The sequence below is a fragment of the Mesoplodon bidens genome, assembly GCF_964165515.1.
Source record: "Mesoplodon bidens genome assembly, chromosome: 18".
NCBI lineage: Eukaryota > Metazoa > Chordata > Mammalia > Artiodactyla > Ziphiidae > Mesoplodon > Mesoplodon bidens.
Window position 1 is genome coordinate 32,107,655 of NC_138175.1, and position 26,688 is coordinate 32,134,342.

General features: G+C 39.2%; 1 protein-coding gene across 13 annotated transcripts in view; it reads right to left on the minus strand.

Moving 5' to 3' along the window:
- The window catches only part of CHD9 (chromodomain helicase DNA binding protein 9), a 246,307-nt gene that overhangs the window by 171,795 nt on the left and 47,824 nt on the right, over nt 1-26,688 (minus strand). For 5 of the 13 annotated variants that reach the window (XM_081216467.1, XM_081216465.1, XM_081216466.1 and 2 more), the window contains exon 1: nt 22,965-22,996. The exons of 4 other annotated variants lie outside the window; for them this stretch is intronic. The gene's annotated coding sequence lies outside the window, so the exon portion shown is untranslated. 4 more of the 13 variants (XM_081216474.1, XM_081216471.1, XM_081216477.1 and 1 more) reach the window with 3 other exon arrangements.

Below are 26,688 nucleotides of genomic sequence, written 5' to 3' on the forward strand. Positions count from 1 at the left end.
ATTCAGGTTGCAAATTCTACAGAGGCCAAGCCCGTAACATAAATGAGTGAAGCTGGCCAGAAGAGAACTATGGCTGACTAAAAGTACAAAGTGGCAGCCACTAGTCAGCTTCAGTTAATTGTTGTTTCTAAGTTTTAAAGAGGAGCTGGAAATTCCCTGATTTTTAATGTTGATAACTACTTCATATTCTTTATATAAAATGCTCTTAGATAGAAAACTATGTCCATATTATAAATGAACTCTCAGTATACTATTATAAATATATGAACTCTCCATACACTAATGTCTGAAATTAATGTGGCCTCAGTAAAAATTCCAACAGTTTTTTTCACAGTCAGACATGGTGCTTCTACATAGACAAAAAGCAAAGCCAGGAAAAGATCTGAAAAAGAAGGACAACCAGGAAGAACTAATCCTACTAAATATTAAAGCATTATAAAATTTCATTTATCAAAACATGGTGGTATTGACACATGAGAAGCCAGATACAGTAGAAAGTAACTTAGAAAGTAACTTACAGTAGAAAGTTACAGAAAGTAACTCAAATTGGGGGGAAATGAACTACAAAATAAACAAGATAATTGGATGGCCACCTGAAAAAAAGAGTTAGATCCATACCTTATTCTCAAACCAAGATAAATTACAAATGGATCAAAGATATAAATGTCAGAAACGAAAAATCATGAAAATACTAGAAGAAAACATGGACAGGGTCACCTTATTTTCTATTTATGGAACAAAATCTACATGTCATTAAAGAATCACTAATTATATTACACAAATAACTTTATGAAAAGATTCATAAATTAGGGAATTCCCTGGTAGTCAAGTGGCTTTCACTGCCAAAGGTGCAGGTTCAATCCCTGGTCAGGAAACTAACATCCAGCAAGCCGTGGCCAAAAATAATAATAAAAATTTTAAAAAATTCATAAACTAGATTACAAAAGAAAAGTAGCAAACTGAGAAATATTGCAACTCATTTACTGATGAAGTGCTCTTTTTTTTTAAAAGGCCTTGCGGTGTGGGTTGCAGGATCTTCCCCAGCCAGGGACTGAAACCCAGGCCCCTGCAGTGGAAGCACAGCGTCCTAACCACTGGACGGCCAGGGAATTCCCTGACGTGCTCATTTTTAAATATATCAAGATTTCCTATAAAATACTAATAGCCTAATAAAAAAATGGGCAAAGGATACCAACAGTCAGTTTATATCCTCATTCAAAATAAGAGAATGTCAATTAGAACCACACTGATATACCATCTTTCACCTATCAGACTCACAACAATTCTAAAGTCTAATAACACATATTAGTGAAGTTGTTGGAAAAAAATACTCTCATAAGACCGCTGTGAAGTCTAAAATGGTGAAATCTCTAAGGAGAGAAATTTGCCAATATCCATAAATATTTCAAGTGCCCATACCCTTTGACTGAACAAATCCCCTTCTAACAATTTATTCCATAAATATGTTCATGTATGACTGAAATGGCAGATACAGCTATTTATTGCAGCATTATTTGCTCCAGCAGAAGACTGAATATAGCCTAGATGTCCATCAACAGGATGTTAAACAAAATGTTATATTCACTTATGCTGGTCACACCAAATCTGGGTATAATATTCACACCTGAGTGTTTAATTTAAAGAAGAATACAGACAAAATGGGACATACTCAGAGGACAGCAAGCAGATTGGTGCAGTTACTTGAAACCATGCTTCTTAAAGTTTCTCTTCTCAGTCTTCGCCTCAGTCTAGATATCCTCCCTGGGTAAGCTCATCCTCTATCATCTACCTGCTGACAACTTTAAAATTTTTATGTCTAATACTATCTTTCCAGCTGCCTCCTGGACTTCCCCATAAGTATAAACTCAACAGGTCCAAAACCAATCTTTCTTCTAAAATCTTTCTCCTACATTCTTTATTTGGCTAATGGCAGTGTATAAATAAAAGCGACCTTTCTGCCCAGAGTTACTTCCCCACTGTAATCTATCGTGCACATTGTGACCAGAGTAAGTTTTGTGAAACAGAGATTTGATGATGTCACTTGTCAAAGGAAACCTATTGTTCCCTAATGCTGACCATGTGCCCTTCAAATTTTTTCTCATCTCCAGTCACCAACCCACCATCTCTCCACATCCTCTACAATCTAATCACACCAATCTACTTGTTATCTTTCTATAATGTCCTATTGTTCATTTTCCATGCTATTACTCATGCTATCTGTAGGACCCCAAATGGCAGATCTAGAATGGTAGGTTACCAGAAAACTATAGGGGAAATTATTTTGGCTCAGTGTAAGAAAGGAATTTGAAACAGAGCTATCCAAAGACAAAGATAATGAGTTCCTTATTACTAAAGTTACATATTCAAACTTTAAACAGGCTGAGACCTCAAAAGAGATTTTGTAAAGAGGAATCCAGCAGCATATCAGTAACTGACTAGTAAGACTTAAAGTTCCTTCTGATCTTGATATTTTATGAATCCTGGCACTTGAGAACCCTTGGTTTTAATGTAGTACCTCAAAGTTACCTATTAGTGAGTTTTCAACAAGGTTTATAGGCATATAGATAATCTATACTACATCATTAATTGATCTAAGAATTTCATAGTAACTACCTCAAATCAGAAGATGCTATGAAACTGCAAAAAATTATGAATTTATATATACTTCAAAGTAATCCTAATAAATTGGGGGGGGGATCATCCTATTTAAAAAATAGGATGAAATGCAGTACTAGGGAAGGTTAAATTCAAGTTGATATAGACCTAGGAACTAAAACTGTCACTTCAATTATAGAATGGAAAATTATTCACAAGGTACAGGGGACACGGGTTCGTGCCCCGGTCTGGGAGGATCCCACATGCCGCGGAGTGGCTGGGCCCGTGAGCCATGGCTGCTGAGCCTGTGGGTCCGGAGCTTGTGCTCCACAACAGGAGAGGTCACAACAGTGAGAGACCCGCGTACCGCAAAAAATCAAAAAAAACAAAAACATATACTACCTTATAACTATAGGAATACACAGTATTATATAATATGTGCCAGAACATACTCCTGCTATATTAGTTAGATGGTTACTAGAGTCTTTACTTCAGCAAAATGCGAAAAGTTTTAATGGAAAAAAATGAGCATCATCAAAATTAAAAATTTCTGTACTTCAAAGGATATGAAGAAAGCGAAAAGAAACCCCATGGCAGAATAAGATAAAGAGGGTGACAATGTGAGAAAAATTCTGCAAATCATGTATCCGATAAGGGACTTGTATCTAGAATATACAAAAAAAATTCCTACAACTTAATAGTAGACAAATAATCCAATTAAAAAGTGGCCGAGGGATCTGAATAGACATTTCTCCAAGAAGATACACAAATGGCCAATAAGCACGTGAAAATACAGTAAACATCATTAGTCAACAGGGAAATGCACACCAAAATCATAATGAGATACCACTTCATATACACTAGGATAAGAGGAAAATAATAACGGAAAGTAACAAGTGTTAGTGAGGATGTAAAGAAGCTGGAATTCTCATAAACTGCTGTTAGAAATGCAGTCACTTTGAAAAACAGTCTGGCAACTCCTCAAACAGTATAAACCCAAAGAAATTGGAAGGACTCAAATAGATGCTTACACAGCAACGTTCACTGAAGCATTACTGATAAAAAGAGGAAACAATCCAATATCCACCAACTGATGAATGGTGAAATAAAATGCAGTATATTGATATAATAGAATATTATTTGACAATAAAAAGAAATTAAGTACTGATACATGCTAAAACATGGATGAGCTTTGAAAACATGCTAAACGAAAGAAGCCAGTCACAAAGCACTACATATTATATGATTCCATTTATATGAAATGTCAAGAATAGGCAAATATATAGAGACAGAAAGCAGATTAGTGGTTGTCAAGGGGTGGGGTTAGAAGGACTGGTGAGTGTTGGATACAGGATATGGGGGTTCTTTGGGGGACAATGAAAATGTTATAAAATTACTTTTGGTGATAGATGCATAACTGTGAAATACTAAAAATCACTGAATTATATACTTGGGTGAATTATTTAGTATCTGAATTATATCTCAGTAAAGTTATTTTATAAAGAAAAAGTTATATGGGCAAAAGTATTTTGAGTCTTCTAATTTTCTGTTATCTCTCTCAAATAAGGATGAAGGTTATAGTGGTCAATTAAAATTTTATTTTCTTCAACTTCATTATCAACTAATTTTACTTGGCAAGTGTTTGCAAGGTAGATTCTTTTTTTTCTGAGAAAAAATAAAGCAAGCGAATTTGCTTTGAAAGATTTAGTCAAGTTACAATGGAAGTCTGTTAGTCTTCTCAAATAAGATATTTCAGCTATCCAATGTAATTTTGAAACTATAGCAGTGTTAAAATAAGCAAGTAATGGTAAATACAAATTATACTCTTGTAAAATTTTAAAATAAGTAAGAACTCTAAAATAAACATACTTTTTAAATGACTCAAGAAACACAGCTTCTGAAAATAAGCTATTGTGATTGTTTTGTTTTGTTTTGCGGTACGCGGGCCTCTCACTGTTGTGGCCTCTCCCGTTGCGGAGCACAGGCTCCGGACGCGCAGGCTCAGCGGCCACGGCTCACGGGCCCCACCGCTCCGCGGCATGTGGGATCTTCCCGGACCGGGTCACGAACCCGTGTCCCCTGCATCGGCAGGCGGACTCTCAACCACTGTGCCACCAGGGAAGCCCTATTGTGATTATTTTAATCAAAATTTAAAACTTCAATAAAAAATGAAACTAAACTGATCCTTTCTGATGCTGTCACAAATGATAAAACCTGTTGCCTATCCTACACACTTATACTTTCCATATAAATGCAACGTGTTGTTTTATTATCATTAAAAACAGTAAGTGATGTTAGAATTGAGGAAGAGTTTGCTTTGGAATGTCACATGACAACTCAGAAAACATCAGCATAATATTAGTGAAAATCAGAATTTGAAATTTAATTATCTAGAATTTTTATTTTTTAAAAGGTAGGAAGTCCAGAGACTTTAAGCAACAAATTCTAATGGAAAGGATGTAAATAATAAGTTAGTATGGAATCAATATTACCCTTCAATTATATAGAGCTGACCCTTTAAAAGGTAACAAGGACTGCCAAGTTCTGTACCTAATAAGGATTAAAGTAGGGGAGCAACTGTACTCCTCCCATCCAGGTTTTTTTTTTTTTTTTTTGCATTACGTGGGCTTCTCACTGCCGTGGCCTCTCCCGCTGCGGAGCACAGGCTCTGGACGCGCAGGCCCAGCAGCCATGGCTCACGGGCCTAGCCGCTCCGCGGCATGTGGGATCCTCCCAGACCGGGGCACGAACCCGTGTCCCCTGCATCGGCAGGCGGACTCTCAACCGCTGCGCCACCAGGGAAGCCCCATCCAGGTTTTTATATTCATTTCTAGATCTACTTTCCTCTCCTCTTCTGAGGACCTTACTGATAGGATACAGATACTCATATACCAGAATAAGAATCTCCCACTCACAAGCCAAACTATTTCTGATCAAATTCCCAACCACATCACAAATAAATCTGAAAAATCACAGAAGACATTACTTTTTAATTTCCTCTGCTTTAGATTTTTTTTAACTTAAAAAATGTTTCATTTTTGTAACAAGCAGTAAAAAGTTAATACTCTTTCCTCTGCCTTCCTTCTCTACTCCTACCTGCTGAAGGACACTGCAACAGTCACTCTTACTTCTCTCTCCTGAGTCATCAATTTTTCTCATTCTACTAGATCATTTTCATAGGCATACAAACAAGCTGTTATTATAGCTTAGGAAACTAAAAATATATACAGAAAAGGGAATCAAAATGGTATACTACAAAAAAATCAATTGAATACAAAAAAAGAGCAGGATGAATGGAAGAATGAAGAGCATGTAAGACATAAAAAAGCAAATAGCAAAATGACAGAAATAAGTGTTTCCTTATCAGTAATTACTTAGAATATAAATGAATTAAATTCTCTAGTTAAAAGGAAGATATTGGCAGAATGGATAAAAACAAAATCAAAAACCTGATCCATCTGTATGTGATCTACGAAAGACTCACTTTAAATACAAAACCACAAAGAGGTTAAAAATGAAAGGACAGAAAAAGATATCCCATGCAAATAATAATCAAGAGCGCTGCAATAGCTATATTTTCATCAAACATGGATTAAGTCAAAAAGGTTACAAAAAATGAAGAACATCCTTACATATCAATACTTGGTTCAATCCATCAAAAATATGTAATAATTATAAACAAATATGTGTCTAACAATAGAGCCACATAATCTATGCAGCAAATATACATAGAATTGAAAGAAGAAACAGACAGTTCTACAGTAATAGTTGGAAACTTCAATATCCTATGTTCAATAGTAGATAGAACAACCACACAAAAAGTGAATAAGAAAATAGAGGATTTGAATACTATAAACCAATTAGACCTAAAATATATATACAAAACATTCCACCCAACAATAGCACAATGTTTAGTCTTCTCAAATGCTCCTGAAACATTCTCCAGAATAGACCACATAGTAGGCCACAAAACTTTTAATACATTTAAAAAGATTGACAGTATACAAAGTATCTTTCTGATCCCAACAGAATAAATCTGGAAATCAATAACAGAAGCAAAACTGGAAAACTCACAAATATATGGAAATTAAACAAAACACTTTTAAACAACCAATGCATCAAAGAAAAAATAACAAGGGAAACTAGAAAATACTTTCAGATGAATGAAAATGAAAACACAACAATACCAAACCTAATGAGATGCAGTAAAAGCAATGCTCCAATGGAAATTTATATCTGTAAACAACTATATTAAAATAGACCTCAGAGAAATAACCTAACTGTACACCTTAAGGAAATAAAAAAGAGCAAACAAATCCAAAGGTAGCAGAAGGAAAGGAATAATAAAGATTAGAGATAAGTGATATAGAGAAAAGCAATAGAAAAAAAAAATCAGTGAAATCTATCCTTAGTTCTCTGAAAAGATCAACAAAATTGACAAACCTTTAGCCAGATTGGCTAAGAGAAAAGAGAGAAGATCCAAATTACTCAAAGCAGAAACACAAGAGAGGACATTAATACAGACTTTACAAAATAAGGATTATAAAAGGATAATGTGAACAACTGTACATCAACAAATTGGATAACCTAGATGAAATGGACAAACTACCACAAAAGCTGCCAAAATTCACACAAAAAGAAATAGAAAATCTAAATAGATCTATAAGAAATAAGGAGATTGAATCTGTAACCCAAAACCTCCCAATAAAACGATACCCCAATAAAATAAAATTTAAAAAACAAAACAAACAAACAAAAAACCTCCCAACAAATAAAAGTCTAGGACCAGATCTCTTTAATGGTGAATTCTATCAATTATTTATAGGATTGACACCAATCCTTCTCAAACTCTTCCACAAAAGTTAAAAGGTGGGAACACTTTCTAACTCATTCTGTGAGGTCAACATTACCCTGATACTGAAGCCAAAGGCATTACAAAAAAACAAAAACAAAAAACCCAACCAAAGACTAATAACCCTTATGAATACAGATGAAGAAATCATCAACAAAATACTAGAAAACCAAATCCAGCAGATTATACACATATATATACACACATATACAACATATACATCATGACCTAGTGGGACTTGTCCTAGGTATATAAAGGTAATTAACATATAAATATCAATCAATATCATATATCTTATTAACAGAATGAAGGAAAAGACACAATATTAACTCAATTGATGAAGAAAAAGTGTTTGACAAAGCCTAACACTCTTTCTGATAAAAACACTCAGTAAAACAGGAATAGAAAGAAATGTCCCCACTTTGATAAAAGCCATATATGAACAACTTACAGCTAACATCATACTCATTGGTAAAAGAATGAAAACTTTGGCCCCAATATCAAGAACAAGACAAGGATGCCCACTTTCACCACTTCTATTCAACATAGTACTGGAAAATTCAGCTGGACAAAATAGGCAAAAAAAGTAAAATAAAAGGAATCCAAAGTGGAAAAAAAGAAGTACAACTATCTCTATTCACAGGTAACATGATCTATAGAAAACTATAAATACACACACACACACACACACACACACACACACACAGTTAGAGCTAATAAATGAATTTATCAAAATTGCAGGATACAAATCTATGCAGAAAAATCAGTTGTATTTCTGTAAGGTAGCAATCACCATTCCAGAAAGGCAATTAAGAAAAAAATTCCATTTACAATAGCATTTAAAAAAATACTTAGGAATAAATTTAACGAAGGCCATGTAAGATGTGGGCACTGAAGACTACAAAACATTGCTGAAAGGAATTAAAGTATATCTAAATAAATGGAAAGACATCCTGTGAATAATGAAATCTAAATAAATCAAAGACAAGGGGCTTCCCTGGTGGCGCAGTGGTTAAGAATCCACCTGCCAATGCAGGGGACACAGGTTTGAGCCCTGGTCTGGGAAGATCCCACATGCCACAGAGCAACTAAGCCCATGCGCCACAACTACCAAGCCTGCGCTCTAGAGCCCATGAGCCACAACTCCTGAAGCCCGCGTGACTAGAGCCCGTGCTCTGCAAGAAGGGAAGTCTTCGCAATGAGAAGCCCGGGCACTGCAAATGAAGAGCAGCCGCTGCTCACGGCAACTAGAGAAAGCCCGCACACAGTAACGAAGACACAAAGCAGCCAAAAATAAATAAATTAAATAAATAAATTTATTAAAGAAAAATAAATCAAAGACATGAATTGGAAGACATAATATTGTTAAGATGACAATACTACCCAAAGTGACCTACAGATTCAATGCAATTCCTATCAAAATCCCAATGATGTTTTTTTGCAGAAATTCATATGGAATTTCAAGGGACCCAGAACAGCCAAAACAATCTTGAAAAAGAACAAAGTTGGAAGACTCACACTTCTCAGTTTCAAAACTTACTACAAAACTACAATTATCAAAACAGTGTGGTACTGGCATAAGGACAGACATACAGACCAACGGGATGGAACTGAAAGCCCAGGAATAAACCCTCACATCTATGGTCAATTGATTTTTGACAAGGGTACCAAGACCCTTCAATGGGGAAAAACAGTCTCTTCCACAACTGATGCTAGGAAAACTGAAGAGCCACCTGCAAAAGAATGAAGCTGAACCCTTACCTTATACCATATATAAAAATTAACAAAAGCAGATCAAAGATCTAAATTTAAAAGCTAAAATTCTAACACTCTTAGAAGAAAACATGGAGGCAAATCTTCACGACTTTCGTTTTGGCAATGATTTCTTAAATATAACACTAAATGCATGGGCGAAAATAGAAAAAAATAGATAAACTGGACTTCATAACAACTGAAAACTTGTGAATCAAAAGACAGTATCAAAAGAGTGAAGACAACTCACAAAATGGGAGAAAATATTTGCAAATCATATCTAATAATAGTTTAATACCCAGAATTTGTAAAGAATTCCTACAATTAAATACTGTAAAGACAACCCAACTTAAAGGAATGGCCAATAAACACATGAAAAGTTACTCAACATTAGTCACTAAGGGAATGCAAATCAAAATCACAATGAGATACTTCATACCTACTAGAGATGCTGTAACATAAAGGAAAATAACAAGCATTGAGGAGAATGTGGAGAAACTGAAACCCTCCTACACGGCTGGTAGGAATGTAAAATGGGACAGCCAATGTGGAAAAGAGTGTGCTGGTTCCTCAAAAAGTTAAACATAGAATTACCATATAACCCAGCAGTTCTATCCCTAGGTATACACTATACACCCAAAAGAATTAATAACAGGGACTCAAACAGATATTTATACAGCAATATTCATAGCAGCATTATTCACAATAGCCAAAAGTTGAAAAACTCTAAGCGCCATCAACTGATAAACAAAATTTGGTATAAACATAAAATAGAATATTATCCAACCACAAAAAGGGGATAAGATTCTGATACATGCTACAACAGGGATGAACCTTATAAACACTGTGCCAAGTATAAAAGGCAGACACAGAAGGGAAAATGTTGTATGATTCCTCTTACAAAATATCTAGAATAGGTAAATTCATAGAAACAGAAATATTAGAGGTTACCAAGAGCTGGTAAGAGGGGGAAGTAGGGAGCTATTTAAGGAGAGTTTCTGTTTGGGGTGATGAAAAAATTGGAAATAGTGGTGATGATTACACAACATTGTGAATAGAAATGCCACTGAATTGTATACATATATATACACACACACACACACATATATATACACAAACACACACAAAGCCAAGCATGCTCCTACCTCGGGGCCTTTGCACTTGCTGAATACACTCTTCCCTCATTTCCTATAAATTCTTTTCTCAAAAGTAACTTTCTCAGTGAGGTCATTCCTGACCAACCTATTTAAAATGTCATCGTTCTCCTCCAATACTTCACATCTCTGTCCCCCCAACTTTTTGCCTTAGTATTAGCTAACATTCTATATACTTTACATATTTATTTTGTTTAAAGCTTATGTTACCCAGAAAATGTAAGTTCTAAGAGGTCAGAAATTTATCCTTATCATATAGTAAGCAGTAAAAAAATACTTATTCATGTCATATACACACAAAACTTTCTATTCGGGTAGGTGGCAAAGAAGGAATTCTATGTAAGGCAGAAACTGTTTTTGTCCTTTTAAAAAATCTTATGTGAAACTTTCTTTAAAAATGGCATTAGGGGTTATCTGGACATTAAGCTTATGACCCATTTAAAAATATTTTTAATTTTTTTCTTCCAGTTTTACTGAGATATACTTGACATACAGCACTGTGTAAGTTGAAAGTGTACAGTATAATGATCTAACTTACATACATCATGAAACTGTTATCACAATAAGTTTAGAGATCATTCATCATTTCATATAGATACAAAATTGAATACAAAAAAAAATTTTGTGATGCGAACTCTTAGGATTTACTCTCAACAACTTCCATATATAACATACAGAAGTGTTAGTTCTATCATGTTGTACACTACATCCCTTATACTTGTTTATCTTATACTTTACCTTGTACCTTTTGATGGCCTTCATCCAATTCCCCTCCACTACTCCTGCCTCTGGTAATGACAAATCTGACCTCTGTTTCTATGAGTATGTTTGTATGTTTGTTTTTGAAGTGTAATTCACCTACATTATGTTAGTTCCTGTTACACAAGAGTCTTTTTCTATACATTTCAAAATGATCACCATGATAAGTCTAGTTATGATGTCACCAAACAAAGATATTACTTCGTTATTAACTATATTCCCCACACTGTACCTTTCATACCAGTGATTCATTTATTTTTGCAACTGGAAGTTTGTACCTCTCAATCTCCCTCACTTCTTTCTTTCCTCTCCCACACTCTTTCCTCTGGCAACCACCTGTTTGTTCTCCGTATCTATAACTCTTGTTTCTGTTTTGTTATGACTTTGCTTTGTTTTTCAGATTCCACATGCAAGTAAAATTATACAGCATTTGTCTTTCTTATTTCACTTAGCATAATACCCTCTAGGGCCATGCATGTTATTGCAAATGGCAAGACTGCATTCTTTTTTCTATATATACCACATCTTTTTTATCTGTTCATCTATTGATGGGCACTTGGGTTGCTTCCATATCTTGGCTATTATAAATAGTGCTGCAATTAACACAGAGGTGCATATATCTTTTCATTAGTGTTTTTGTCCCCAAAACACAAAATACTTTAAAGTTTTAATCGTGGTAAAATATACATAGAATTTACCATCTTAACCATTTTTAAGTGTACAATTCAGTAGTTTTAAGCATATTGACTGTTGTGTAACCCATCTTTAGAAATTTTTCATCTTGCAAATTTGAAATCCTGTACCGTTTTGTTTAAACAACTCTCCATTCTCCTTCCTCCAATCCCAACCCCTGGCAATCACCATTCTGCCGTTTCCAAAGAATGTGACTACATTAGATACCTCATCTAAGGGGAACTATACAATATGTGTGTGTGTGTGTGTGTGTGTGTGTGGAAGTGGCTTATTTCACTTAGCATAATATATTCAAGGTTCATCCATGTTGTAGCGTATGTCAGAACTTCCTTCCTTTTTAAGGCTGAATAACACTCCATTGTATGTATATTATGGCCCATTAAATTTTTTTCCAGTATTTTTCAAGTTCTTTTTGAACAAGAAGCATGATATGCTATAGAATCTACCCTTCAGTAATATACTTAGCTATTTTATGGGAAGTAGAGTAAAAGATGTCTGGATACCAAATCCCAAACTGTGACCCAATTATCAGACCTAACCTGCTGAGAAAACTTCTAACCAAAATACTGTACTGTGAAACTTAATTCTTTAATATGAACATCAACTGTGTCTCTCCTTAATTTACCTGATAGTTACTTATAAGCCTAAACAGACATTTTCAAAGTAGACTGAAAGGATCCAAAAGAGAAATTTCCTTATCCAATATTATAGACTAAAACCTATTAGTATTATTTGTTTTCCCCCTACCAGGAGACCAAAATTCTAATCTCTGTAACTAACTGAAAGTGTGACAATATACTTAACCGTCTGGCCCTCCAGTTACCTTGTCAATGACAGGTTTGGACTGAATGCTCATGAAGGTGTCTTATAACTCAACACTGTATACTTGGTTTATTTTCTACTCACATATTCACAAAACACCTACCCCAACCAAACTAGAGATATCAGGAAAAAAAGCTTAAAATCCTCATTAAGGAGTAAATGCAAGATAAAAAGTAGTGGGCTCTATATTCTAAAATAAAAGCTTATACTTAACTTTAAAAATACCTTTTAACTTAAAAAAAAAACATTATTTTTTCCTCTTGAAGACATCAACCATAATGTTCTATACCTAAAATTCTAAAAAAAATAGTAATAATTACGTTACGATTGTTCTATCCTCCTACTATTTGTAGGAGTATCACTGTCCTCATTTAAAAAAAATATTCAGGCTAGTATGACCTTAACATAACAACATGATCACCAGCAAAAACTAGAACTTAAAAGAAAAATAAACTAATTTGTAATAGTTATCCAGAAGAACATCCTTCAAAATTATTCCCAGTAGACAATTTAAGATAACTTAGGTTGTTTTATTAATGTACAATACACAAAATCATCACAGAAGTCCACATAAGAAGCTTTACAAGTCATGTATTCCAATCTCTATTAACATTTGCATATAGAACTCTATTAAATCCCATCCTTATGACTGTTCTATGTTTTCTTGGTATGTTTCAGATTAATCTAACTGCATAAGGTATCCATCCAGCTGATTAATTATAAAATAAATTAGATCACTAGTCAATAAGAAAAATATCTGGCAAATACCAATCAGCCATGGCACACTTGAAGGAGCTCAGGCGTGAGTTCAAATTCTGCCATCTCTAAGCTGTATACCCTTCAGCAGTTCTTTTAAATTCTTTTTCCTCACCTGACCATCTACACTGCAGAGCTGTTACAGAGTTCAGAAGAATAAAGTCTAAAATATAGTAAGTGCTCAATAAATATGTATTTCCCTCTCACTGACCTGTAGAACTAAGAACATATATCAAGATTCTACGTTGGCTTGCAGAAAAATTACTAAGAGCCTGTTATATCTGATTGTACTTAGTTTCCAACTCATTTAAAAAATATTTATACTAACCAACAGTATCATCATACGCCAAAACTCATCTTTGCCCTCCCAATATATATGCTTGCTCATTTTATTCCCTTACTAAAGGTATCAATGCCTCTCCACCCATTTTTGCTTCGATTCCCCCACAGGTAATCCATGACTTAACCATACTGAAATGTTGCTTGATTTCATCAAACTTTCTCACATCTCCATTAATACATACAGGAAGTTCTCTTCACCTATAATATCACTTCCCACCACCCCTGTTACTCTATTTAATGCTTCTGATATTAAACTCAAGTTCTACCATCTCTAGGAAGCCAGTACACACACACACACACACACACACACACACACACACACACACACCCCAGCCCTCTGGAAATGTTAAGCATTCATTAATTTATTTTTTTATTTTTCGGCCATGCCACGCGGCATGTGGAACCTTAGTTCCCCAACCAGGGGTCGAACCCGTGCCCTCTGCATTGGAAGTGCAGAGTCTTAACCACTGGACCACCAGGGAAGTCCCAAGCATTCATTTTTTTGTATTCCACACTTTACACACTATATTATCATTCTTGGTCTACTTGTCTGTCTTCCCTACTAAACAAGAGGAGTGCAGAGAATGGTTCTTATTCATCTTTACACCTGACATCTACTAGTATAATTTCTGGCACATAGTAAATACCCAAATGTTTTCAAGAATTCAATGTCATAATGTGAAACAAAACAAAACCTCTCAATCCTTAATAGTTACGCCAAAAATTGAGATCCAAAAGCATTCTTTTAAGCAACAATGTACCATTTTTATGACTTGAAGTATGCCTCCACTGAATTGCACTTAAAAATGGTTAAAACAGTATATTTTAGGCTATATATATCTACCCTACACACACACACACACACACACACACACACACACACACACACACACACACACACGAGAATGTCTCAGGGATCCACTGAAGCTTAATTCCTAGTTATCCCTCAAAGAATTTTGCTTTCATTGGTAAGTTATTCTACAAGGGACCCTATAGCATAGCTGTTAAAAGTAAGGGCTCTGGGGCTTCCCTGGTGGCGCAGTGGTTGAGAGTCCACATGCTGATGCAGGGGACACGAGTTCGTGCCCCGGTCCGGGAAGATCCCACATGCCGCGGAGTAGCTGGGCCCGTGAGCCATGGCCGCTGGGCCTGCGCGTCCGGAGCCTGTGCTCCGCAACGGGAGAGGCCACAACAGTGAGAGGCCCGCATACCGCAAAAAAAAAAAAAAAAAAAAGTAAGGGCTCTGAAAAGAGACTGGTAAGCTTTATCACTTGTTAGCTATGTAATCTTAGGCAAGTCAATCATTTTGAAGCTCAGTTTCTTCATCTGCAAAATGGAGACTGTAATAGTACTGATCTCATAGAACTGTAGTAAATAACCCATATAAAGTACTGCATAAATACTGTTTTCAAACTGTGCTCCCTAGATTGTTGGGTAATCCTTAGCCAAAGAAAGGGCTTTAGACCACCCCTTCCCCCATTTCTTCCCCTATAAAAGATTTCACCCCACATATTCTTTTATTTTACAGATTGAGCTGTCAAGTAGGATTTTTAAAAAACAAAGCATTCCTTGGTTTAAAAGAACTGAAACCACTAATCTAATAGCACTCAACTGATGCTCACATTAACATCTCAGTCTGTAGATCGTCACTTACTAAATTCAATTATTGAAACTTACTTTGTTGGCATTCATAGTTAATTTAGCTTTGCATCGCACAGAAAGGGAAATCTTTAAAAATACAATCTCATCTCTACTCTTGGTAAAAGCTAACTGGGAATAACTAATTTGGGGCTGATATTGAAGATAGATTATAAGTTTCCTAGTTGCTACTGAGTCAGGTCAAGTTGTTTAACTGAAGTGGTCCTGAACATCAATCATACTCATAACCAAATTAAGAGAGTGTGTGTGTATACTATTAACATTAAAAACAGGAAACTGATTTAAATGAAGAATTTTCCATAGTTTGAAATACACTAAAAACTGAGACCCAGGTTGATTATCACTAACTTGCAAGGTTGTTGCAGAGTTTAAAAATACAAAGTTCCTAAAATACAGTAAGTGCTTAATAAATGCAGCTTTCCCTCTCATACCTGTCATCTCTTTTCTGACTTCCCAACAACCTATGGTCATTCAAACCTTCCCAAGGCTGTTAGGCTTTTCTAGACCTCCTCAGACTCTTTCACTAATTATCTCCAATGCTGTCCTCTCATCACCTTCAAAACCCTTGTGTTCTTTTTCACTCACTCAACCCACCATAGTTTATTAACATCACCACTGTAATTTTACCTCCTTGCCTCAGTCCAATTCAATGTTTCTGAATATTTGTAATATTTATAATATTTACTATTTGCCTGGCACCAAACCTTTACCTTCAATGTGGTCCTTGCTTTTGTTTAATGTTTAAATTCATTTTCCTATGCTTCTAGGCTATCTCTTTGCAGTTATTTGTTTTCTCTCCTCAATTCTTCAATCCTAACTTCCCCATTCTCACCCCAAAACAATTTTGCCTCTTATACTTCTGAGGTTTTCCAGTTGAAAGTCACCAATCATCTTTACAGAAGCCATGTATCTGTCCTTGCATCTATCCCTTTTTCCTTCTATAAATACTATTTTCAGAAGAGGAAGCATGACTCTTCCCCAAAGATAAATCTTTCATCTCTTAATACCTACCATTCCATCTGGGCTTTCAAAGGGACTTACACCCACACATTCCACCTCTCTTGAGGATCTTTAATCACCCCCTGCAATTGCCTGCTTTCCTTCTAACTTTAGGCATCAGCAGATCTCTCCTACCTCAACAAAAATGTAAATGTACAAATGAAATCATCTTGTTTCTATCTTTCTGTTCAAAGACAAATACTGAAAATAAATTATCCACTGCCTCCATTTTCCAAATACCCATTTGCTTGTTAACCTCCTGTACTTTAGTTTCTGTCCCCATAAAATTACTGCAACTCTTTCAAAGATAACTAAGAAAATATAGAGAAATATATTGAATTCAAGTCAGCTAATTCCATGGGAAAAAATTTTTTTAATTTACTCAAACTGTAGTAAAGCACAAAATTTTAAGATAAAACAAATTTTATGCAAAATATATGAAACCTAATCATTGTCCTCACCATTTTTTCCTTCTTATAAAAGAACTAACAAGATATATTAGCAGTTACCTTTCAGAAGAATAACCACTGATGTCCAATATTCTTTTTTTTTTTTTTTTTTTTTTGGCCACATGGCTTGTGGGATCTTAGTTCCCCAACCAAGGACTGAACCCAGGCCTTTGGCAGTGAAAACATGGAATCCTAACCACTGGACTGCCAGGAATTCCTCTAGGATAAAATTTAATATGCTTTACAGGGCTGCTGCTTACTCAGGTAAACTAAGCTGAAATAACCAATGGCCAAAAAAGATAATCTTTCTTTCCCCTCAAATTTCAAACCACGTCCATTTGTAGCAATAACAGTGTCTAAAATTACTGGTTAAAAAAGTTCTAAAGCATAACCAAAAAAAAACACACAAAAAAACCCTAGATATTCATTTAGCTAACTACATTTAATTATGCCAAATTACAACAGAAACATCAATATCTACAGCTATTTGACAAATAATAGCTACTAATGACATAAGCTATAATTTTTACTCATAAGCACCAGAAACCTCATTTAAAATGATACATTTAATATCAGACTGCCTACAAGCTAATAACTTTCAGATTGCTAATTTCCTGAGAATATCAAAACTACAAGACTTTTCTATTCTGCACCATCACCCAAGTAATACATAAACTCATCTAATACTATGTTCTAGTTCATTTTTTCTCAACCCTTCATATTTAATATAATCTATATTAAGATATTCACAAATAAACTTTCAAAAACTGAAGTACATTGTTAAAAAGTAAGATCATTTCAGTTACCAATTTTTCTAACATAAATAGGAAGCCTAGTCCTTCCTCTCAAAAACGCATTCTATGGGGACTTCCCTGGTGGCGCAGTGGTTAAGAATCCGCCTGCCAATGCAGGGGATATGGGCTCGAGCCCTAGTCCGGGAACATCCCACATGCCACGGAGCAACCAAACCCCGTGCGCCACAACTACCGAGCCTGCACTCTAGAGCCCGTGAGCCACACTACTGAGCCTGTGCTCTAGAATGCGCAAGCCACAACTACTGAGGCCCGTGTGCGTAGAGCCTGTGCTCCACAAGAGAAACCACCGCAATGAGAAGCCAGGGCACCGCAACAAAGAGTAGCCCCCGCTCCCTACAACTAGAGCAAGCCTGCACACAGCAACTAAGACCCAAGGCAGCGAAAAATAAATAAATAAATAAATAAATAAATAAATAAATAAATAAATAACTTTTTAATAGAAAAAAATGCTAAAAACACACACTATGAATATGTCTTAGTGTGCTGTCACACACGTAGCTAAAGCTATCCTCACTGAGGCAGCCAGCACTCAGATAAAACCAGTCCTCACCTTCTGAAGCACTTGTCTATGGAGAGTGTTCAAACCTTGATTTCTCACCAATCCTTTTTCTCCCCCTATCTTCTTCTTCTCAGTACATCTCACCATCATCTATCTAATTCCTCAAGCCAGGAACGTGGAGATCTTTTTTTTTAAATTAATTTACTTATATTTTATTTTGGCTGCGTTGGGTCTTCGTTGCTGCGCGCGGGCTTTCTCTAGTTGCAGCAAGCAGGGGCTACTCTTTGTCCTGGTGCACAGGCTTCTCATTGCGGTGGCTTCTCTTGTTGCAGAGCACGGGCTCTAGGCACACGGGCTCAGTAGTTGTGGCTCGCGCACTGTAGAGCACAGGCTCGGTAGTTGTGGTGCACAGGTTTAGTTGCTCCACGGCATGTGAGATCTTCCCGGACCAGGGCTCGAACTCGTGTTCCCTGCATTGGCAGGCGGACAGATTCTTAACCACTGTGCCACCAGGGAAGTCCATGGAGGTCATTTTTGACACCTTTCATTTACATCCAATTCATCACGCAGTTGTCAACTCCACCACCATTCCCATCTCCTGTCTCTATCAAATCAAATTTTACATATACATATACACATATATCCTTTTCCATTCCTTCTTCTCTACAGCTGCTACCCTAGTTCCAGTTATCATCATGTCTTACCTCAACAACTGTAGTAGCACAATGTCTTTGCTTTTACCCTTGCCTTTCTCCAGTCCATTCTCAGCCAAAGTGATGTTTTAAAAATTTAAATTAAAGTATATTACTCCTCTGCTTCAAAATCTTCAATGACTGCAATGTCCTTAGTAAAACCCAGAAGTCTTTAACATGTCCTTCAAGGCCCTGCATGGCCCTGCATGATCTGCTCTCTGCCTCTCTCATTTCATCTTACACGGTTTCCCTCCATTATTATCCTCTTGCCACCCTGAACTTCTTTCATTTCTTCCAACATATTAACCTCTCTCCTGCCTTCATACGTATTTTTTTCCATTCTAGGAAACTCTTTTCCTGCCTGGTTTCTTATTCTTTACGTCTTGACTTAAATATCACCACCTGAGAGGCCTTCTCTGACCGTACAAACTAAAACCCTCCCCATTTTTCTCTCATAGCACTCTTTTCCCTTACTGAATTCACCCCAAATTGTAATTTTACATTTACTTGCTTGTTCATTATGTGTTTCCACTATTAGGCTGTAGATTCTACAAAGGCAAGGATTACATAACATATAATAAATTAATAAGTAAAAGCATCACTTCATAAATCTGCTTAGTGGATGAATGAATGGATATGCATGACCTAGAATCCAGGAAACAAATTACAGCTTGAAGTGGCTTCCCCTCCTCTGGGTCTCCCATCGTCACTTGATCAACTTTCCAACTGTTACCAAAAGAGAGGAGCAAAAAGTGTTCCTGCAAACTCAAAGGCAATACAATAGAAGGAATGCCAGGAAATTGTACTCGATGTCAAATAGGTGAGACAAATAATGGTATGATTTCATGGGAAGGAGAAATCCTTAAGGGCTACAATGATGAGAGATGATTTTATTCACAAGGTGGAATTTGACCTGAGTATTCAGACTGGTAAAATGTGGAGAGGTAGAATGTATGGGGAGTGAAGCCCAAATAAGGAGTTAAGAGACACAAAGTGTTAGAAGACAATTATAGAACTGGAATGTGGCAACTTATACTTACAAAGTAGATAAGTGTAAAAAAACTAAATCTCTCATCATGTAAGAAATCTGTATTTTGTTAAAACATGTTAATCACGTTAAGACCACAACATCTACAAAACATTTGAAAGGTTACAATAAAATCATTCTACCTCAGTCTCCATAAATCCCTTCTAATTCTAATCTTTGGCTTTTAAAGTTTTTCAAACATTTATGACAACACACTCTCATAATTAGTTTTCATAACTCATTTTCACTCTGACCAACTACCTCAAGTTTCCATATTCCTATCACTGTGTTCTTTATTCACTATACTGACACCTGATGAAATTTCCCCAGTAGATCTACTATTTCAATCATATTTATTTTTCCTTTACAGCCTTTGATCTCTCTAGGACTTCATTTTTTTCTTCTCTGTCGAAGTAGTTGACTTTTTCGTGTACTACATTTATTTCAATGATCTAACTCTTCAGAAAATCTAAAATATTCATATGTACCAACACTTTTACTATTGGTAGAAGCTTCAATAGATTTTACTTCTAAATCTGTAATGTCACTTCAGTTCCTGCCTCCTAAATGTACACAAGCCTCTCCTTCAGTTCTATCTTGTTTCCATAGGTAAATTATCAAGGTCTAGTTCAATGCCTTATGGAAGGCATTCAGTTATATTAGATAAGGGGTGTGGAGTTAAAAGTTTCTAGAGATACTTCCAAATTGAAAATGCTATGATTTCATTAATCTTATCTTGTCATGGGCTTTTTCCATTGACAACACTGCTTATCTTTATTCATGCTTGCCTACTTGAAGTTATTCTAAAAATGTTTTCCGGTTAAGGCCAACTTACCTGAAATACCAATATACCACTATTTCTTTCAAAACCTCTGCTTTTTCTAACACTTAAATCCAAGCATAATTTTTGCATTTCAAGGAGGATCTCAGGATACTTAGAATCACAGAATTGTCAAACTGGAGAAAACCAAGGTTCACAGAATTTAAGAAACTTGACTACATCTATATAGCTAGTAAAGTGACAAAGTCCTGATTCTCTCTAATCAGCACTCTTTCCAAGTCAAGAAGGCTTTACTGGTTACTCCAGCACAATGTTTTCTTCCTACTGCTATCTCCTATGTCCTTAGGACATCATCTCCTAGTTAATCAATCACAACGTTTTTGTTTTTTAACCCTCAATTACCCACTCTCCTAAAACCGTTCAAGGATGACAGAGATACCAGAAGCAAAACTGGGAAGCAACTACTTTGTTGTTTCTCAGATCATTTTATGTCTATATTATATGACCTGCATTTTATAGGAAATTCCCCAAGGAGTGAGACCTGCCAATACTTTGTAGTACACTACAACGATTTAATGTGAAGTGCTAAGGCAATGGAAGCATAAACAGAAAAGTCTTGGAAGATACATGGTTTTACTTGCTTGGAGCAATAGATATTTTTCATTTAGTAAATATTTATCAAATATCAATCATATGGAAGGCTCTGTGCTACCTATGAGCAAAAAGTCACATTTAAATTCAAGTACTGTAAATCAAACAGAAAAGAAACACTATGTTCATCCTTTTGCATTGCAAAAACAAACACAGCACAACCTTCCCTCTGTAAAGTGGAATCCCCCCTTAAGTTCAGTTTCTGTATATTCAAGTGTTCGTAGACCTAATGGTTCTAAGTACCTGTACAATTCTACAGAGTTTAGATAGAGTAACATTACAAAACAAGCCCTCTTTCCTTTTCAAGATCATAGCTACTTAAGTAAAAGTGGTGAGACTGAAATCAGAGAAAAGGAAAAGCTGAAAAGTGGAATGCAAAACTGAGAAATTAAACTGCGATAATGACTGCATTAAGGAAAATAAACTTTATTTAACGGGGGCGGGGACTCTGAGGTACTTATGAGTATTTCACATAAACGGATAAAAGTCACAAAAGCGTCAAATCCCAGTCTTTCAAGAAAGTAACTGTAAATATCACCATTAAAAAAACAAATTCTTGTCTGCTTTGTTCTGAAAAGTTTTATTTTCCTTAAAAACAAAACAAAACAAAACAAGAAAAAAACAAAGGCAAAACAAAACCAAAAAAGGAACAAACAGAAACCACTCTGAGCTGGCGACTGCGACAGGCCAGTCAGACACCCAGGCTTTCTGGGTCGTGCTTGGCTTTGGGATGCATGTCCGCGAAGAGAGCCCTGGAACCACCCATCACGTCCCACACCCAGATCCCAAGAAAGCAGGAGTCGCGGCGGAGGCCCGACACACACAGGGGCTGGTGGGGTCCGGGGTCCCGGCCCTGCTGCAGACGTGGAGAGGCCCTCGGGACGGAGGATCACAGAGAGGCAGAGCGGTCGTAACCCGGACGCCTAGGCCTGGAAAAGCGCCGAGGGCGTCCAGGGCTCGAGGGCACCCAGCACTCGCGCGGGACGCCTTGTCATGAGTCACGGAGGCGAGAAAGGCGGGCGGGGGAAGAGGCTGCAGGATGGAGGGAAGCCCGACCCTCGGGAGGGAAGCGAGCGGACGGGGAGGCCCCGACCTCACACCGGGCAGGGAAGGGGGGCCCTGCCTACCCACGCCCGGCCCGCCCTGCCCTCACCTCCATCCGACGCAACAGGCGCTGCGGCCGGGTCCGGACCCCGGGGTCTGCGTGCTGGGGGGCGGGGGCAGCAGCCCGCAGCCATGACAGGAGCGGGGCTGGCCGCGGGCGGGCTGGGCCGCACGTGCGGGCAGCGGCCCCTCCCCGGCCTCCCCGCGCCCTCGCCCGCCCGCCCCCGGGGGCCGGCCCCTCACCTCGGCGGCGGCAACGCGGCCCGGCCTGCCCCGACCCCCCCACCTCGGCGGAGCGGCGGCGGCGGCGGCACGTACTCACCGCCGCTCACGGGTTCTCGGGCTTCGCCATGACTGAGGCACCCCTTTCGCCCCCCGCTTCGACCGAGACTGACACGCGCGGCTGGCCGGGCGGGGGCGGCCTCAGGCGACCACCCGGCTGACAGAACCCGCCCCCGCCTCTCCCCACCAGTTGAGCAGCGGCCACTGCCCAGCGGCGCCCCCAGCCTTCCTCCCCACGCCTGGGGCGGCGGGTGGCAGCGACGGGCAGCTGCAGCACTTACCGGCGGCGCGGCCAGGCCCCCCTGTCAGCGCGGGGCCGGGAGGGAGAGGAGGGAGGAGTGAAGGGGCACCGCCTCCCCCGCGCCGCCACGCACCCGCCTGATTGGCCCAGTTCACTCCCCCAGCGCGACCCCACCAGCCCCTGCGAGCGGCACTCAGGCAGCACCGGCGCGTCATTTGCATACTTGTGCCCGCGCCGCTGATTGGCCCGGGCTCGGAGGGGCGGTGGAGACGGCGGCAGCTCCCGCCGCTGCTCCCGCCGCGTCGGGCGACCGAGGAGGGAGGATCCCCTCTGCCGCTCCCCTTCCCTCACGGCCCGGCCTGACCTGGGGCGGAGGGCGGCGGGAGGCGGGGTCGCCGCCCGGCTCCAACATGGCCCCGCCGCGCCGCCGACCCAATCGCCGGTGCGGTTACTCCGAGAGCCCTGGGCGGCCTCGGGGCGGGGAAGTGTTGGGGCCGGGCGCCCTCTGGCCGGAGCGCGGGGCAGTGCAGTGGCCCGGGCTCCCGTCGCCGCCCCGCCGCGGCCGCCACGTCAGGCCGCGCCCTCGCGGCGGCCTCTCCCCTCCCCGCGGCCGGGCCGCCACGTCAGGCCCGGCAGGCACGCCCTAGCCGCGGGCTGACCGGTGGCGGGGTCGGCGCCGAGGTCACTCACACGCTGGGCATCTCCCCGCCAGCCCGGGGCCGCCGAGGAACCGCGAGAGTTTCTAGAGCCTCCCTTTTGACACGGCCGTAGTCTTGGACCCTCGTTCTCACTTCGCTCTGAGACTGCGGTGGCACACGCCTGTGCTGTAAAATCGGGAGCAAGGAGAGTGTCGCCGCGATGATGCAGCGATTCAGTCCAGGTGCTAAGCACCTGCCGCGGAAAAGGCACCAGGCTGAGGAGAGATCCAGCCCCAAGTCCTAATCTAGAGGGAGTATGCGCCTCGAGTGGTGGAGAGCTGGGGCTGACACACCTAGTCATCTCCATGGTCAGGCCCACGTTCTAAATTGCACAGCTATGAAGGGAAAGAAAGACCCCACGCCCCCGCCAGAAAAAAAGGGCGGGGGAGAAGGTGACGCTGGTCCAGGAGTAGGGGGCGTACAGAAAACCACGGCCTAAGAAGACGTAGGGACACCTGGGTTCCCTCTCGCTCTGTCACTAATTAACTGAGTGACCTACATTAAATCATAACGTGTCCCAAGGCCTCGGTTTTCCCTTCTGTGAAATGAAGAGGCTGGACACATTTTCCTAAAAGTCTTCCGATTCTAAAATTCTACCAGTCTCTCTTTCAGGCCCTGAGCTGGCTTTAATACCTGACTAAAACTTCAGCATCCATGTTAGAACGAAAGAAGACAAAATAATGGAACGTTAAAACTCCAGCCAGCCTACCTGATGTTTGTTCGGAACTGTTTACCGTTTCAGATCCTAGGAGGGTGATATCTAACATTCACTTTACAGTTGACAGAAGTCTCTTGACTTTCTGTCTTCACAAAGAAGCATAGAGCAATGTCACTGTGCTTGTTTATGCCTGACCAGAATGGAAATGGCCGCGGTATACAGAGTGCTAGTTGCCAAGTAATTTCAATCTTCATATTCCGCATGAAGGCTCTCCAGAGAAGAGCAACACAACTCTATTTAGCTGAGATACTGAAAGGGTTAGGAGAAAACCCTGCTGAGAGAAGTTACAATTACAGTTTCGATTCCCCTCAAGGATACTTAATAACAACTACACACTAGGATAAGAATGCACGGAAACAGTTCATCTCTGAGCTCGCTACACTACTTATTTGAATACCACTTTAGTTTGCAAATCCAACCTGTTGAGTCAAATCTAAGGCCAGTAACATCTCACTTATCAACTTTACCTACTTGACAGAACTTTTCTCCCCAAGAAAACTCACGTTTTCTTGAATACAGCCCTTTGAAAAAATAAAGTTTGGTGATTAAGGAGCATCATTATCATTATCAACACTGTTGCAGTTTATTATGACCAATGAATGCCCTCAAAATTATGTAGATTTGTCCCTATAATAATGACCTCTAGAAAGCTGTTTTTATGATTAAATTTACATCTGTTTGGTTTTTTTTTTTTTTGTCTCCTTTATCACTACTGGGCTGACACTTCTCCATTGTCCTACCTAACAACCTTCTTTCCGTTTTTTGTTTTTAATGCTTCTATTGTACTATGAACCTAGACACAGATAAACTTCTGTTAGTTCAGACTTTCAAGATTTGAGTGAAGATTTTCTGTGGGGTTCTCCTGTGAGTTAAGCACATGAGGTTTTTGGGGGTTTTGTTTTTAATTAATTAATTAATTACTTTTGGCTGCGTTGGGTCTTTGTTACTGCACACGGGCTTTCTCTAGTTGCAGCAAGCAGGGGCTACTCTTCGTTGTGGTGTGCGGGCTTCTCATTGCAGTGGCTTCTCTTGTCGCAGAGCACGGGCTCTAGGCGCGTGGGCTCAATAGTTGTGGCACACAGGCTCAGTAGTTGTGGCTCATGGGCTCTAGAGTGCAGGCTCAGTAGTTGTGGTGCACGGGCTTAGTTGTTCCGCAGCATGTGGGATCTTCCCAGACCAGGGCTCGAACCTGTGTCCCCTGCATTGGCAGGCAGATTCTTAACCACTGCACCACCAGGGAAGGCCGTTTTTTGTGGTTTTTAAAATATTTATTTATTTACTTATTTGGCTGCATCAGTCTTAGTTGCGCCATGCGGGATCTTCTTTGCTGCATTAAGGATCTTCGTTGCAACATGTGGGATCTTTAGTTGCAGCATGCAGGATATAGTTCCCTGACCAGGGATCAAACCTGGGCCCCCCGTATTGGGAGCACAGAGTATTAACCACTGGACTACCAGGGAAGTCCCCAAGCACATGAGGTTTTTTGACATCTATTTTGCTCAATGATGAGTTTTTGCTTACTTCTGAAATCTTAGTAGTATTCTTGGTAACTGAGGTTCCTGGATATGTGCACTCTGGAAAAACCATTGCAAAGGATGGCTCTAAATCCCAGAATGTAGAGGCTACATCAGTAAACACTGCTCTTTGCAATTTAAATTAATAAGAATCAATATCATCAACATCAAAATCTAGTACCACTGGCCTACTAGTTCCATCAGGCAATGGAATGTCCAGAACCAGGTGGTAGCAATGCTCTCTCCAGGATCCTCTATCCCACTCTAGAGTAAAACTGGGCCCATTCCTACCCAAAGTCTTTCAAACCAAAAAGACCCCCATATCTGTAGACACAATGTTTCAGGTCACTAGGAAGCCTGTGCTATGTCAGACAGCCTTTCTTCACAACCCAAATGAAGCATTCTACAAGTGTCTCCAATAGGTACATTTACTGAAATCTAACTAGTCTCAAGTACTGTGTAAGGGTTTATAAGGGTTTAGCCAAGGAAGCCAGCAACTTCCAACTTTGTTATAGTATTGCATATTCGTTATTTTATCTTCACAGCGACTCTATGAGAAAGGGATTATTTTCCCCATTTTACAGATGGAGAGGGTTCAAAATCTTGCCCTGGTTACACAATCATTGAGTGGCAGAGATAGGATTCAAACTTAGAACTGATTGGCCCTAAAGCCTGTAACTCTTAACCATTATACTATTTCCCTCCCTCAGCCTTAGTTTCCAATTCCATGTTTATCAAGCAAACTTTTGTCAACTAATTTGGCACCTTGTAAGGGGGAGTTCCCTGTACAGGCATTTTTGGTTGAGGTTACCAAAAAAGGAATATCTCAAAATG